This window comes from Passer domesticus, chromosome 1 (genome assembly GCF_036417665.1).
Source record: "Passer domesticus isolate bPasDom1 chromosome 1, bPasDom1.hap1, whole genome shotgun sequence".
Classification (NCBI taxonomy): domain Eukaryota; kingdom Metazoa; phylum Chordata; class Aves; order Passeriformes; family Passeridae; genus Passer; species Passer domesticus.
This window is the reverse complement of record NC_087474.1, coordinates 107,001,331-107,016,316: the sequence shown is the minus strand read 5'-3', so window position 1 is coordinate 107,016,316 and position 14,986 is coordinate 107,001,331. Positions and strand designations below refer to the sequence as shown.

At 34.8% G+C, this 14,986-nt stretch overlaps 1 long non-coding RNA gene across 1 annotated transcript; it reads left to right on the top strand.

Moving 5' to 3' along the window:
- Positions 1 to 7,241: 7,241 nt before the first annotated feature.
- On the top strand, positions 7,242 to 14,655 carry LOC135289158 (uncharacterized). Its single transcript, XR_010351955.1, has 2 exons — positions 7,242 to 7,831; positions 14,312 to 14,655. It is a non-coding gene; the product is annotated as an uncharacterized LOC135289158 (long non-coding RNA).
- Positions 14,656 to 14,986: the final 331 nt, after the last annotated feature.

Sequence of the window (14,986 nt, the reverse complement as noted above, 5' to 3'; positions counted from 1 at the left end):
TTCCTCATAAGCTAGAAATACTATTCTTGGGTTTTATGGAGGTTTTGTGTTACATGGTGAACAAGAAAATGGACAGCTTGAACAGTCTTCATATGTTCTTATAATTTTTACCAACCCTACTCAAATTCCCTCTAGCCCTTGTCCTTTAAAATATTTCACATATTCCCAAATTTATGACAGGATGAACTGGTGAAGAAAATATACTTTATTAAAATAGCTTCAATTATATAATGACCTATTTGCATTTTAATAGAGATTTTGAGTAGAACACCTGAGACTTCCAATAAAATAGGGATTTAAATTTGCAGGTAATTAAGGATCAAGCAGATTGTGAAAATTCTGTTTGATCTATTTAATAAACCTGTTTACTGTCATAGAAAATAATGTTGCTGACCCCAAATTGTCCCAAGTTATCAAAGCAAAAAGTTTTTCTTTGACTATACTAATTATTCAGAAAGTGAGCATTATCCATGTCAGGAATATCCTCTTAAAGTTGAGATGCTATTTTAGTTATTGCATCTGTAGCTTGTAACAGATAATGCAGAATAAAATAACTGAAGACAGAAAATGTTGAATATATAGTTATAATCCTCAAATTGCATGTAATATCCTAGCTTTGGCCAGCAGTTGTTGTCTCTGGTCAGTTAAGAGTGCCTAGGGACTAACCCTTCATAAATTCCATTGGCATTAATAAGACTTAGACCCATAAATCCCATGAGTATTGATTGCAGAATGAAACTGCACAGGATTACAAATGGGTCAGAAGTGAAGAAATTGTACAGACAGATTGTCCCACTGGGAATGACTACTTGGGGATTAAATATTGTTCTCAGTTCACATCTTTGACTCAATAGTGCAAATGATGCCTTCTTTAGACACTTGATTGAGGCAAGGGCAAGTAGTATTATATTACTGAACTCAGCCAAGTCAAATTGCTGTAACTTGTAGTTAGGTCTCTCCTGAATTTTCCATATTTTGCACCTAATTGGCATATTCCTAATCATGACTTTTCTGCTGACAAACTACAGCATGTAAATTTCAGGGCATGTAACCTTTCCAAACATGTTTTAATCTTTTCAGTTCAGTTCTCGATGGTATAAGTACCACTGAACTGGAAGAATAATTCACAACTGCAATGAAAGCAGTGAGAAAACAAATTCACATCCAGGTAAAACAGTATTATGCTACAATCACTTTCCCACTATTTCTCTGAGTATTTAGGTTGCCATTCTATTCTAAGCACTTGATTACTTGGTAATCTCTACTTAAAACATAGTAGATATGTTGTAGAATTGCTGGGGTCGGCTGTTACTTGTCTTTGCCCCAGCACGGGAAAAGGTGGTTCTGGACAGGCCGCGCTTTCGAAGAAGGAGTCTGGACTCTTGCTTTTTGGTCGTCAGTTGCATTTATTATTCCTTATCTACAAAGTTTTTCTGTCTGTCCAGCCGAGGTCTGATCAGCAAGACAGCCAAGGGCACTCTCTCCTGCCCACGGGGCGGTTGTCTCTTTTATAATAAAAACTACGTATAAGATATTTACCTTCAATTTCCAATACTTTTCACCCTTGTTGGCAAGTGTACCTTCACCATGAACCAATCCACACATGCCAACATCATCCTGAACATGGATGCCAAGGAGAAGAAAGAAGAAGGACAGGGCACGCCCAAATCCCTCCATCTTGAGACTCCTGACCCCCAGGTACAGGATTCCAAACCCCCCTGTACAACATACAAAACCCCCCTGTACAGTGCTCTAAAATTTTTCCCTTCACCCTGTGATTGCTACTACTATGCTACTTAAACTTTTGTGGCCTGTAATTCTTTATATAAGGTTGGCAATTGCTCCATGAATTAAGATCAAATTTCCAGGTGTCTTTGGCTTCCTGCCAGGGTCTCCGAGCCCCTGCCAGGGCTTTGAGACATCCAGGGCATCCAGAAAGATGTCCTGGGTTCCAAAATAGAATGAGGTTGAAGAATGTAACATGAACTGCAGTTCATGGAAATGGAAATTTACTTTTATGGAGCAAGGAATGAGATCTTTTCTTGTTCACATTTTTTTAGTTGGTTGGTTGTTTAGTTGGCTAGTTGTTTGCTTTGGGTTTTCGTTGGTTGTTTTTAATACTTTGGATGTACTTCTTTCTTCTCCTAGCTAATGAAGTTTTTTTCTTATGAAGCTTTATGTTTAGAATCTACAAAACAAAATCAGAATCAACAAAAGCTTGAAAGAAAGGGTCATCACAGAATATGTTAGCTGCTTTAATCATTCCTAAATCTTTCTTGGAAAAAAATCCTTTGGTTCTGTATTTTAATTACTCCAAAACGTTTAGTTCTCAATTATGTTCAAGGCTTAGAAGAAGTTAGGTTGTATGTGTGGTGTTGTCTCTGTCATACTAATGATCTTAGCTCAGAGTTGTTTGTGTCTGTGACATCAAAGTTCTCTTAGCCTTACCCTGTCCTCTAAGTGGGGACATCTGGCAATGCCATTCATGGCCTTATGTCCCCCTGATGCTGTGGTGAGGACCTCGCCTCAGTGTTAACTTCTGTATTCTTGAGCCAGCCCAAGGACATCCCCCAGTGTGCACCAATGCAGCCTACCCTCTGCAATAAGGACAACCCTGTCCCTAGTCTGCAGGGTGGCCTGCTCAGAACTTTATTGCCCATAAAAAAGTCCTAAGACTCCAGTCCCACCTATTAATATAGTGTCTGAATAGTGACAAAGATGCTTCTGACCTTGGAGCTGGAATGAGAGAGGCTGCTCTCTCAGTGACATCTTGAATTAGGACTTTTAGCACACAAGAGCAGGTGCACATATGTGGCATCATGACAGGGTTTTAGCAGTGAGGAGTAGCGAGTGAGAGTCCACTCAGGTTGTCTCAGCCTCTCTGGAAGCTCTAATTTGTTACCTAGGCTTCACAAACACCTCATTCTGGGAAGGGCCAAGAGGTGCCTCTGGCATGATCTGATAAACCTCACTGCTGATATCATATACTACTGTACATTTGATAACATGCTAAAATTGGAGAAGGTCACTTATGTGTGTGCTTATATGAAGGTGACTTTGTGCTGTTGACACAGCATTAGTTTGCTGTTGACAAAGAATTAGTTTGTTAACTAAACAAAATTTAGTTCATTCTGTTATTTTTGGCACAGGTGGTTAATAGATTTATGATGTTGAACATAGCTTTGAAGTTACAAATTTTGAGTACAACATTGTCCTATACGTTGTTTAGATCAACTCTTCTTCCAGGGGAAGTTATAGACTGTGGAAGCTAGATTCCAAAACATCTGTCTGCCCTGAATAATCTTTTATCTGTAGTAATGGTATTAATTTCAACAGAAATAAATTTCAACATTCAGCATCATAAATCCTAGTTTAGCATTCTGTACACACTAGAATTATTCTAAACTAGCCTCATTTGTGTCTATTTGAAGAAATAAAGAGATATTTTAGTGACTCAGCTAATTGTGGATTTTGGTTTTACAGAATGACTCAGTGGCTAAATTTGCTGCCTGATTTATGTAAAAATACTGCCCAGAGCCAGATTGCCAGACTTCAAACTGTTTTATGAAATCAATATAAAATCTTGATTATTTGATATGCTGAATTAATCAGGCCATACCTCCTATTAAAAACTAATGTTTCTGAAAAGGAACTACTAACAGTTTTCTTGGTTTTTTAAGGTAGATGTTCAGGTAGCATTTATATAGTTTTAGGTACATAAATTTTATTGTTATTTTCATTTTTATTTTATTGATTTTTCTGCTTCACATAAAATAACTTGAGTCTACAGATACAGTATCCTTTTCCATATAAGCAATGTAGCAGATATTTGAACCTATTGATTATTTACTGTCATTTGGCACTGGCTGCTGAACATATATTTATATGCCATCTATGAGTATTTAATCTGTATCAATATTCTTTACTGTCTGCAGATTATCTGCCTTGGAATGGCTATCTCAGGGATTATATCATGCCTAGCAGAAGTCTCATCACTATCCTCAGATCACAATAGTATTATGGAAGTATCATTTCTGATGAACTAAATATACTTTTAGAAGACAAAAACTTTAGAAACCCTATTTTATTTTATTGCATTAAAAATGCAACCCTAACCACTGTACTTGAATGATTTATGCAAACTTCTAATTCTCTTTTCATCTGGTATTGAAGAATCAAAGCTGAGTGCTGTGGTCAAGTGGCCACAGACAGCAATGAATATGAGGAGTAGGTACCTATTTCTAGACTTTATCTGTTGTGCAAAAATTTATAGAGTGCCTTGAAAGACAATCAGGTGTTAGTTGTGCTGTTGTGTTCCTTTAAAAAAAATACCCATAGATGTACTTTCTTTCCCTATAATTGTTTTCGAATTATTGAAAATCTAAGATTTTTTTAAAATTAAATAGAAGTAAACTCTTTGATCTTGTCTGCAAATCTAATTAAATAATCTCAACACTATTCCACTAAGGTATATAGATTGTTACTCCAGTCTTTACAGATTCAGATTTCAGTGTTTCAAATTGAACAGAAATTATGAACTATTTTGACAACAACAATTCTAAAATATACACACATTTTATAACAAACATCCATCAAATAAATCCTAACATTTATTCTTCTGTATTTTTCATTGTGTTTTGCCTTCAGAACAAATTTTGTGTTCAGGATTCATAGTCTTAAAGGAGAATATAGCTTCCAAAAAAAGAGAAAGGAATGTGTAAATCCGCTGCTTCTGAGGCAATCGACTAATGTAGATAATATCAGTGGTACTTGAATTATTCATATAAATTAATACTATGTCTTTAAGATATTCATAAGGTATCTGTATTCGTGAGTCACCATCGTTTAAATTGATACAGGTGATCCAAATCTTTTGACTCAATGAAAAAAATGTTAATATTTATAAATATAATAAATAGCATTTTGCCATATTAAAATTTAAATAAAGGTTATCCTTTCCCACTGTATTATTCTAGGTCCAGCATCACTTGCATATATTTGCTACCTGTTCCATCCTTTTAATTCTAAACTCTATAAGTACTTGAAAAATTATTTGATAGTCTGGGACAGAGATCAGTTTAGAATAAACATCTTCAACTGTGGCTTTCCTACCACCATTGATTAGACTAGTCAAACAAATCACTTGTTTTCCTGATGATCTGAGGTGATTCAATAATCCCCTATCCGGTTGAAGAAAATATATTTTATGGTATAAGAAAGAAAGATTGTTAAAGTTTAAAATAACCTAAAGAAAATTAACTTGGATAAGCAATCTTTCTTGCTTAAAGGATAAGAGTTTTTTGCTGAAACAATGATATACATTTTCTGTATATCAATTCTCGCTAATAGAATAAATTTTAAAAAAAGTCTTTGGTGAGACACAATTTAAAATACAACCCATCTTTTTATGCAAAATTTTAATGCAAAAACGTTGATTCAGAAAACTATATACTATTCAGAAAACTGTGTAGCAAGGTTATGATTTCCATAAAAAATCTTTATCATGTGCTTTGCAGAAATCCACTTATGTTTCAAATCATGGGGTTAAAAACTAAGACATCTTTAAAAATCTTGTTAGCTCCTAAAGAATGCAGCACAGCTTTATCAAAGAGTTCCAAAACACTTCACTCAATTATCTAAATGATAATAATAGATAGCAATAAAGCTGATAGAATTAGAAGGTGTGAATAAATTATTGATTAGTTCTGTCAACAGGCAAAAAGGTACACAAATAAATTTTCCAATTATAACACACATTAAAGAATATAATAACCTAATTTAATAGACCTTTCTTATTTATACCAGCTATGACTCTGAGGAAAATTGCACAAATATTCTTGAATTAATGCAGTAAGATGGGCAAAACCAAACTGAAGCTGTTTGCAAACCACAATTCCTTTCTGTAAAATAAAAAAAAAATCTAATCTCTCTCTGTCTACATCTTCTAGTAATTTGTAAAATCTAAATTCTGACATTTTTAAATCAAAATTTTTGTTTAATTTTTGCATTTTTGGAAACATTTATATTAAATTAATTTAAAAGTGGAACACTGGTTCAATGTCCATTAATAGGTCTGTAATTCCTGCTTTTCACAAAATGTTTTGAAATATTTAGCAAAGTTTTAACCATACTAGAACATGGAGATGTAGCTTACTTAAATACCGTTTAGAAGGTTTCATTGACTTCTCTAAATTGTTCTCACATCTGAAAAAAAGCCTCATTAAAGATTTACTCATAACTGACTTCAAAGGAATATACCAGAATTTTATAGAAATAAAAGCTAGCCTGGGATATGCATGGAATAATGGAATTTGTGCCAAGGTATGCTCAGAAACATTTCAGTCTTTAATACTGTATAGTGAGTATCGAGTATGAAAAAAGGAATAAATCTTCATAGGTCTTATCCATTTTTGTTTAAAACTATTTAAGTAATCTCATATTAACCTTTCGATGGTACCTGTATCTGTTTATTAACTGTAATGACATTTGAATGGCTTTCACATGCAAGTGTGAAAATATTTAAGTGTTTATATCTGTCTGATATCTGTGTAGAAAACAGTTATATTTTAGTTTAGGTTTTTTGTTCAAAAAATATTTACTTGTTTTGCTGGTTTTGTGAAACAGGACAGTAATTTTACATAAAAGATTATTTTTTGTCATCCTCTTTCCCATATTCTTAGTAAAGATTTGAATGCCCATTATGCAGCAGCTGTAAAAGCATATTGTCTATCATTGTGAAGTTCCAATTCAAAGATTAGTTTCTACACAACACAGAAGAAATCTTTCATCAGGAAGAAAAAAAAAAGAGAAAGGGACTGTGACAAACACATTTTTGGCATCCTTTTGTGCAACAAAAATAGAACTAAAAGGAAAGGTAATTGGAAGGCCATTTAAAAAAATAAAATAACTATTCGCTGCCTTTGCTTTAATATTTCAGAAGTTTAGAGATAAAAATTATTATTTCTTTGACAGCAATCATTGTTCAGGCTGTCATCACTCAAGTCAGCAATTTCATCACTTCACAGCAAAAGCATCCTTAGGGAAAAAGGGGAAAAAATCCAGATGAGCCACTTAAAAAAAAAAAAAATACTAACCAAACCCACTTCAAGTAGCAAAAAAAGCATGCTTTTTCCCCCGAGTAATAAAGGTCTATATTTTTTAACTTTTTAGAGCTGAGAGTGATTCCAGTAGGATTATAGCTAGAGCAGATCTTTGTTCACAGTAATAAAAACCAGCAAAAATGGCTGCAGTTTTTTGCTTAAAACAGTGTAAGTAGCAATTTAAGACCGGAAGTATGAAATAGTAAACAAAGGGTTGTAGCAGGCCCAGGGCCTGCAAGGCCTCCTTGGAGGTCAGAAGCCTGAGCTAGGAAATGCCAAGTCATGATGACGGGACCTTAGCAGCCCCTCTCTTCCACCTTTCAGACCCTGCTCATCTCTCTGTAAGCCCATAGGTCACTTTCCTTTGACCCTTACTATCGGACAATTTCCAAAACCCCTGTAAGGTATATAAACCCCTACTTCTGCCTGGTTTGGCAGAAGAGCTGTCACTGAGAACCTTTGTAGAGGACACCAATAAAGAATTCTTCGGAACCTCACACAACGCTTCTCCTCTTTCTCCCGGAGTTTGCTATGGCACCTAGCAAGCTAAAGAGCTGAAATCCCAAAGAGCTGATAATCACTAAGAGCTGATATCCCTTGAGCTTGCTTAGGTTGTCTGTGGCTGGGAGCTGCTTGGGAATTCGGATGCTGTGCTGAGCCCCACAGAGCTATCATGGCCAAGCCAGCCCACCGGGCATAGCCCGGCTGGAAGCCGCCTTCAATAAAGGGTGGTCGGTGTTTTTTACATTTACTAAGGATTTTTGGTTTGTTGGTTTGTTTGGTTTCAGTTTTTTGTGTTGGTTTTTTTTCCCCCATTGCACTAATAACGCATGACTACTAAAACTACTTTCCTACATTAAAGGGAAGCAAAGTTATTTGAAGTTCAATTTATTTTTATTCATTCTCAGAAGTTAAGAAGATTAAAATTCTAGACGATGTCACTAATTGACAAGCAGGAAAACAAAGAGATTAGAGTCTGAAAACAATGAACTGGTTAATAATTTCTTAAATGCTTTTATACAGTATCATCATCTTTCATGCTCTTTTAAAAGAAAATTTTTTAAAAAGCTAGAAGAGAAATGGAAAATAAATTAATTTTAAAAAGTGATTATATAGCTAAATAAGAAAACTAAAATAATACTACTAGAGGAAATGATGGTTACATACTGGCCTCAATACATAGTGAGAAAATCAGCAGTAGCAATGGTAACAGCTTACAGGCATCACTAAGAGTATTTGGTACTGAATTCCATACTGAAAGTCTGATGAAGCTGAAGGACAGATCCAGGTCAATTTCAATTGATATAAGTGCTAAAATAGTCCCTTGAAAGACAAAGACCTGTGGAAAAATGGAGAATGGAATAGAGCATTCAGGAACAGGGTAGTGAGCACCAGATATGGACAGACATGGGCCAGTTTAGACCAAATATTAGTTGATTCTGGAATTCTGTTATGATTTTTCAACACAGAGAAAAAATGTTTGCAAAACCTTGTAAATCACTGTATTAGGAAGACCAAAATTGTAATCTTGTTAATCATAACTAATCATTCTCAACCAGCATGTGCTGTTACCTCGAATGCATCAGTTCTGGGTTCTTTAATGTGACAGAAGGGCTCAGTACTGTATAACCCACACTGTATCGTAAAACTCTTATACAGACATGGCATTGATATATGTACTCAATCACCTCGACAACTAAAAGTAATGCCAAAGATCAACCTGCTGATAAATGTCTCACCTCTCTAGAGGCCAGAAGTTTCTTTCTGTCAGGGACTTCAGTAATGGTATTCCAGCAACATACTGTGCAAAGAACAACTGTAATAAGGCCGTTTACTTTTTACATCTCTTAGTACACTATTTTTCATCTTATTCTCACTGGCTGCTGAGCTCTGGCTTCTTGCAAGGGGATGATTACTCCAACCTCCTGCCATGGACTCCTACATAGAAAACTCCCTATGCAGAGCTATCCTGCCAAGACTTGGGCAGTCTACTCTGCTTGATGTTCATTTTGGCCCCTCTTGAGCTTTCCTGAGGAGTCTTTTAAAGACTCTGATTATAACCAGAGAGCAGCTGATCTTTGATTTAATTCTTATCTAGAACTGTTTAGTGTAGAAGTGGTGTAATGAAATTTTTATTACCATGAAAGAGAAAGAGTAGGGTTTTTTTTTTAATTAACATTGCCATAGGATGCCCTCTTTTCAAACGTCTGTAATAGTCCATAGTCGTATATGGGTTTGCCACAACATTTTAAAATTGACCTGTTTTCCTTCACAATATAATTTTTATGAATTTATGAAGATCTGAATTATAAAAAATATCACTATCTAAATGTTTTAATGAGGTTATACTTATTATAATGTTGAACAATCTTATGGCATGTTGTGAAATGTGAACAGCAGCTAGATGACTTTCAAGTTTCTACATTTTCCCATGCTTTAGATATATTAAAGGTTAATTAATTCACATCTGACTCTTAATTGATTTTTTAAAACTGCTTGATTAAATCACACTCTTAAATTTGTTTATCTACCATATTTAATATGTAATTACACACAATCTTCAAACTTGATAAACAATTACGTTTTAAAAAGCAGGGAAATATAAGTATTTAAAATATAACAGCATGAGATAAACAAATGAAGTATTCTCTCTCTTTTTTCTTTTTTTTCCGTTTCTTCTGGTAATAGAAATACATAGCCAGATGGGCTATGTGTTGAGTCAAGAAATTGCATTAGAAGATTAGCAATTATTGAAAGATATTTTTCAAGTTAATGTATTCCAAGTAAAGTGGAAAAGGAGAAAACACATTTTATAATTAATATTTTTTCATGTTACTCTTGTTTTAGCATTATGATTATTAATGATTTTTTGCATATTAAGAAGCATTTTGTGAAAAGACAGCTAAAGTGATTTTCTACCTGCTTACATTCAGGACAGTCTTTGACAAGTGTCTCAGGTGTCTTTAAGTCCTTGCACACTTTTAAGATATATTCAGATAATAAGAAAAATATTATTAAAAATATTCATATTTTGCAAGTAAAAGTAGTGATTTTGGGAGTGAAGCTTGTAATGATTTTAATAATTCAAATATACCATGCTCAAGTCTCACATGAGTTTGCTACTATGACAGGATACTTTATGGATGTTAGTGCCTCCATTAATTGAGTGAAATCCTTGCAAGGATGCCTTCTAATTCTTTGGCTAATTAAGTAAAAAGTAAAGGACTTCCTTTCCAGGTTGCATTCCATTATCCAAAAGCTGAAAACTAAGTACCTAAAAACCCATGATAAAAATATTTTCCTGTTTGCTACAAACTCAATGGTTTGTGCTCTTTTGTTTCTGCAAATAGAATAAATTATTGTCACACCTTCCCCAGAACTGCCACTATAACGCATTATTATTCTACACACACAGACACACACACATGAAAAAAAAACTATGTATTATTAGAAATGCTTATATAAATGATAACGAAATTTACAACAAAAAAGAAGACTATTCTGAAAAACATAATGCATTTTTTAGTATCTTAATACGCCAAAACAAGTTTTTAGGGGGCTCCAAACAAATCACATAGATGTAAGTGAAAAGTGTTACAGGCCTTGCTGAGAATGTCTGACTGCATTCCTGGCTCCACCTTGAGTGTCATTTCTAAGTATTCTTCCCAAAATAACAGAAGGCACATCTTTAAATAACACCCGGGTTGTCTGCTGCCAACCCATGTGAATGTGTAGGCAGAGAAATGACAAACCAAGTGGCCTTTGTGCTGGTTCCAGGCCATTTTCCTGTCTGTTTCTTCTCTCTTCACTGGCAGCTTTCTGTCTCTCTCCTCCCTTTTCCATTGCTTTTTTGTGACACGTGGCTACCAGAAAGCTGCAGGATGCCACATGGAAACATCATTCAAGGACTCATCTAGGGCACCATACCCTGGAGAACTCCCTTCACACATACTGGGTCTTGGTTTATATCCTCTGGGATCATGCTGCAGGGACAGAATACATGGGCACTCCTAGGGATGGCTAGGCTTTCCTCTGAATATCCAACCTGTCCTTCATTGGGAGGTGGTTGTCATACACTTGTCATATAAGTCAAAATTTTTCTGGTTATATAAGCCTGAATGAGGAGACTGTCAAAATTGTCTTGACCATTGGAAATGCTCAGCAAATTCAGTAGGATTTGCCACTTCCCACCTGGCCTGGGGGAGCCTTCTCATCTACACTTCTGAATGAGACAAATGACCAGTCCTGAAAGTCTGCTTCTTGGAGGTGTGGCAGGGTGTTTTGATAAAGACTCTACACTTGACCATGCCTGCCTGCTTCTGCCTCCTTCAGGGGAGACAAAATCTGAGAAAAAAAATGATCCCCTTCTTTCCATATACTTTAGCCTTCATATTGTTTCATGGTTAACATTGTTTTTGGAGCTCTCAGTTCTTAATCTAAATATTTTATTAAAGGAAAAACACTCAGATCTTTTTACAATTTCTCTTGTTTCTCAGTGACATTTTAACAAGAGCAAAAAAACTATTTGTTTGCCATCTCCTCCTGCCAGTTACACAAGCAAAACAAACCAATGACACAAATAAAACAGTAGTTGGCATGGGAGCAGGTAAGAACAAGACCTTTGGGAGTAGGGGTTGAACTGTGAGGGGTAAGAGTTGAATGTACAGAACTAATTTTTTCCTTTCAAACTGGTAATGTTTAAATGTAGCTGCCCACTGGACAGAAAAGTCTGTCACAGACATGCATTTAAGGAAATAAGGGATGAGAATGCCTGTATCGAAGAATTCCAGATTAGCTGAGACGTGAAAAAATCAGCTCTAGCTCTCCATTGTTAATAAGATAAATACCTCTAAATGTGTACAATGGCTGGTGCATGAGGCAAGGGAAAGGGCCATGTGAAAAGCTCTACGAAAACTTGCACAATAGTTATCATATTACGAGATTATTATTCTGCAGTATCTAAAACCATGACTGAACTGCTTTTCTAGAATGGTTCTGTAACATAAAAGGAAAATATTGCCAAATTTACTTCACTTATCCAATAGTATTTCTGGTTTTGAGTATTTATTTTGTTAAAATTATTAAATAAAAAATAGCTAACCATACTGTTAATTTAAAAAAAATGGAGCTATAAACCCATATTTATTTATTTATTGATATATTTTTTTATTTATTTATTCATGCATTAGTTCCCCATGATGAATACTATAGTTATAGGTTTTCCCAAGGGATGGAGAGTCAGGCAATATAGATAAGCAGACAGGATCTTGCTCTTACTGACATGTTTTGTACTTGTAAATCTGCTTTAAAATGGATAACACTTGCTGCTTGCAAGCCTTCAGTAAGGAAATGATCATTTATCATTTCGATTATATCTAAGGTCAATGTTCATCCACAGCAGGCCACGCATAAGATAAGGCATAGATTTTTTACCAAGATAGTCTATACCAAATAGAAGATAACATTACAGAGGTTGTCTGCAAGTAAGATGTATGCACTTTATTTTGTACAAGAGAAAGTGTTTTGGTCTTTGTTTTCCTTTGTCTCTATCATTTTGGCAGGAACTCTGTAGCCTATCAGATTTGCAGATCTGCAAAACAGCACAGGAAGCATTGTAGAAAAAGATGTTTACGGACAGAAGATTAAGAGGTTTTTTAAGGATTTTTCCCCCATACCGATACAGTTTGACTGATGTATCCAATTGCATTTATTTACATTAGACTCATATCTAAGGAGGACAAGAAAATAATTTTCTAGTTTAGTTACTGACATCAGAATAAAATATATGTTTCTTTTGAAATGTGGAAACCAAGATCCAGTCCATAGTGCAGAAAAATGTTGATAACGTGGAAAATGAGGAAAAGGAGGTTGATTTGGGAAGTCTCTGCTAACTTAGCTTCACATTGAAGCTCTTTCTAGAAATGGTGCTTCTTCTTCCATTTTGAATTTGTGTCTATCCCTGGACTATTTAAAGACCGAACAACTTTTTCTGCAAAATGAATAACCTGAAGAATTTTCTAAATATAGGCTGTAGGACTTCAGTATTTATAATAGCAGGAACAAGGTCAAAATGCCCAGGCTGGATATGTTAATGAATGGATGCAGCTTGCAGTTTTTAGAATTGCTTTGCTGGTGCATTGCAGCAAATACATTGATGGTGCTAGTTTTAGGTGAGTGAATGTATACATTTGATCTTCTTCTGGAGTTGCACAAGGACAGTCAATGTGATAATTAAATGAAATGGTACTACAGATGATTAGGTGGAACAAAAACTCCCAGTAAACACTACCTTTTATGGAGTGTCCTGTTTATCCTTTGATTTCCTTTTGATAAATTCAATTACCTTTACCTTTTATACAGCCCTGAGACATATATCTCACCAACTTAAGGTTTCATATCTGTATGTCAGAAGTTTACTGAGTATTATATCTCAGAATGCTGTACAATTCATATGCATGTATCTTGATACTTTTATAAAAAGTGTAACATTTCTAAGAGACGGTTTTGACTAGTGTACGTTTCTTAACATCAGAAAATATTTCATCTGTATGTATGCAAGGAACATATGCAATTAAAATTAAATTATCTTGTGAAATGGTGAAAAATCACCAATTCTAAAGCTTTGAGGAGAGAGGGCATGATGGTCAAGGTCTTTTCTTATCTTCTTTTATGCATATTATTTCTCCAGGGGTGGATGAGAATCTGTTTGTCTGTATGAGAACTGAATTTTATATCATTATAATCTTAACACAAAAAGATTATCACAAAATTTTTGTGAAATCCTTTATTTTTTTATTGGGAATACACACTTCTTATAGAATTTAACAAAATTTTGACCTTTTCTTTTTTAAAAAATCCTTTCCTGACATTATTGCTACTATTTAATACACTAATCAGAATACGTAGCATGTTAATACTAAATGGAATATACTTTAAACAGAGCCAGTTTAGACATGAATAATTGTTTGAAGGTTATAGAGAAGCTGGAGCCAGACTTCTACAAGAAAAACACAATGTAAGCATATAACAAAATGGACAAAAATTTAAAATATATTAATTTAAACTAGATATAAGAGCACAAAAATCTTATTACAAGAATTATTAAACATTGCAACAGAGACATATTGAAAGTTCCACATTCATACTCAAAACTTGACAGGGTTAAGTCTGAACAACCTGGTCTAAATTTGATGTTTAATCTGTCTTTACAGGTGGCTCTGCATTGACCAGAGCATTGGACCAGATGACCTCTACATGAAGTACAGGTTATCTCACCAAATGAGCACTAGATAATCAGCAAACTGCCTTTTATGCCAAGTAGTCACGTTCTTGCCAAGGGTTTTGTCGTGGATCAATATGCACCCCAGAGAAAATGGATTTTTTCCTGTTCTTGACAGATGATTGCCATATTGAAGCTCATCATGAGTTTGCTCTAGCTGGTAACTATGTTGATATGCACAAAAGAAGAGGGAATTAACTGAATAAGCACAAGAAATAAAGTATTTTCATGTTTCTACAGATGGCTTAAATAAAGGCTGAGAAATTATTTGAAGAACTGTGGTGAGAGATTGTTACTATTACTTCTATTGCCAGTACTTGCAACACAGAACACAAGTAACTGGACAGAAATTCTACTAATCTGACATTTGCACTGGGCCATAACTGCATTTATAGAATGATGAATCTTTGTTTAATATAAGACAACTTTTTTGTTAAAAGTTCTAAGACTATGGAGCTATGAAAGGATTGTGACTTTGGAGTGTATACCCTGATGGAACAGAAAAAAGGAGTAAAGCATCCTGCATTTAACATCTACAGATTTACTAAACACGACTGTCTCAGACTCACTGATGTTACTCTCAAACTTTGTCAGAAATACCCAGTAA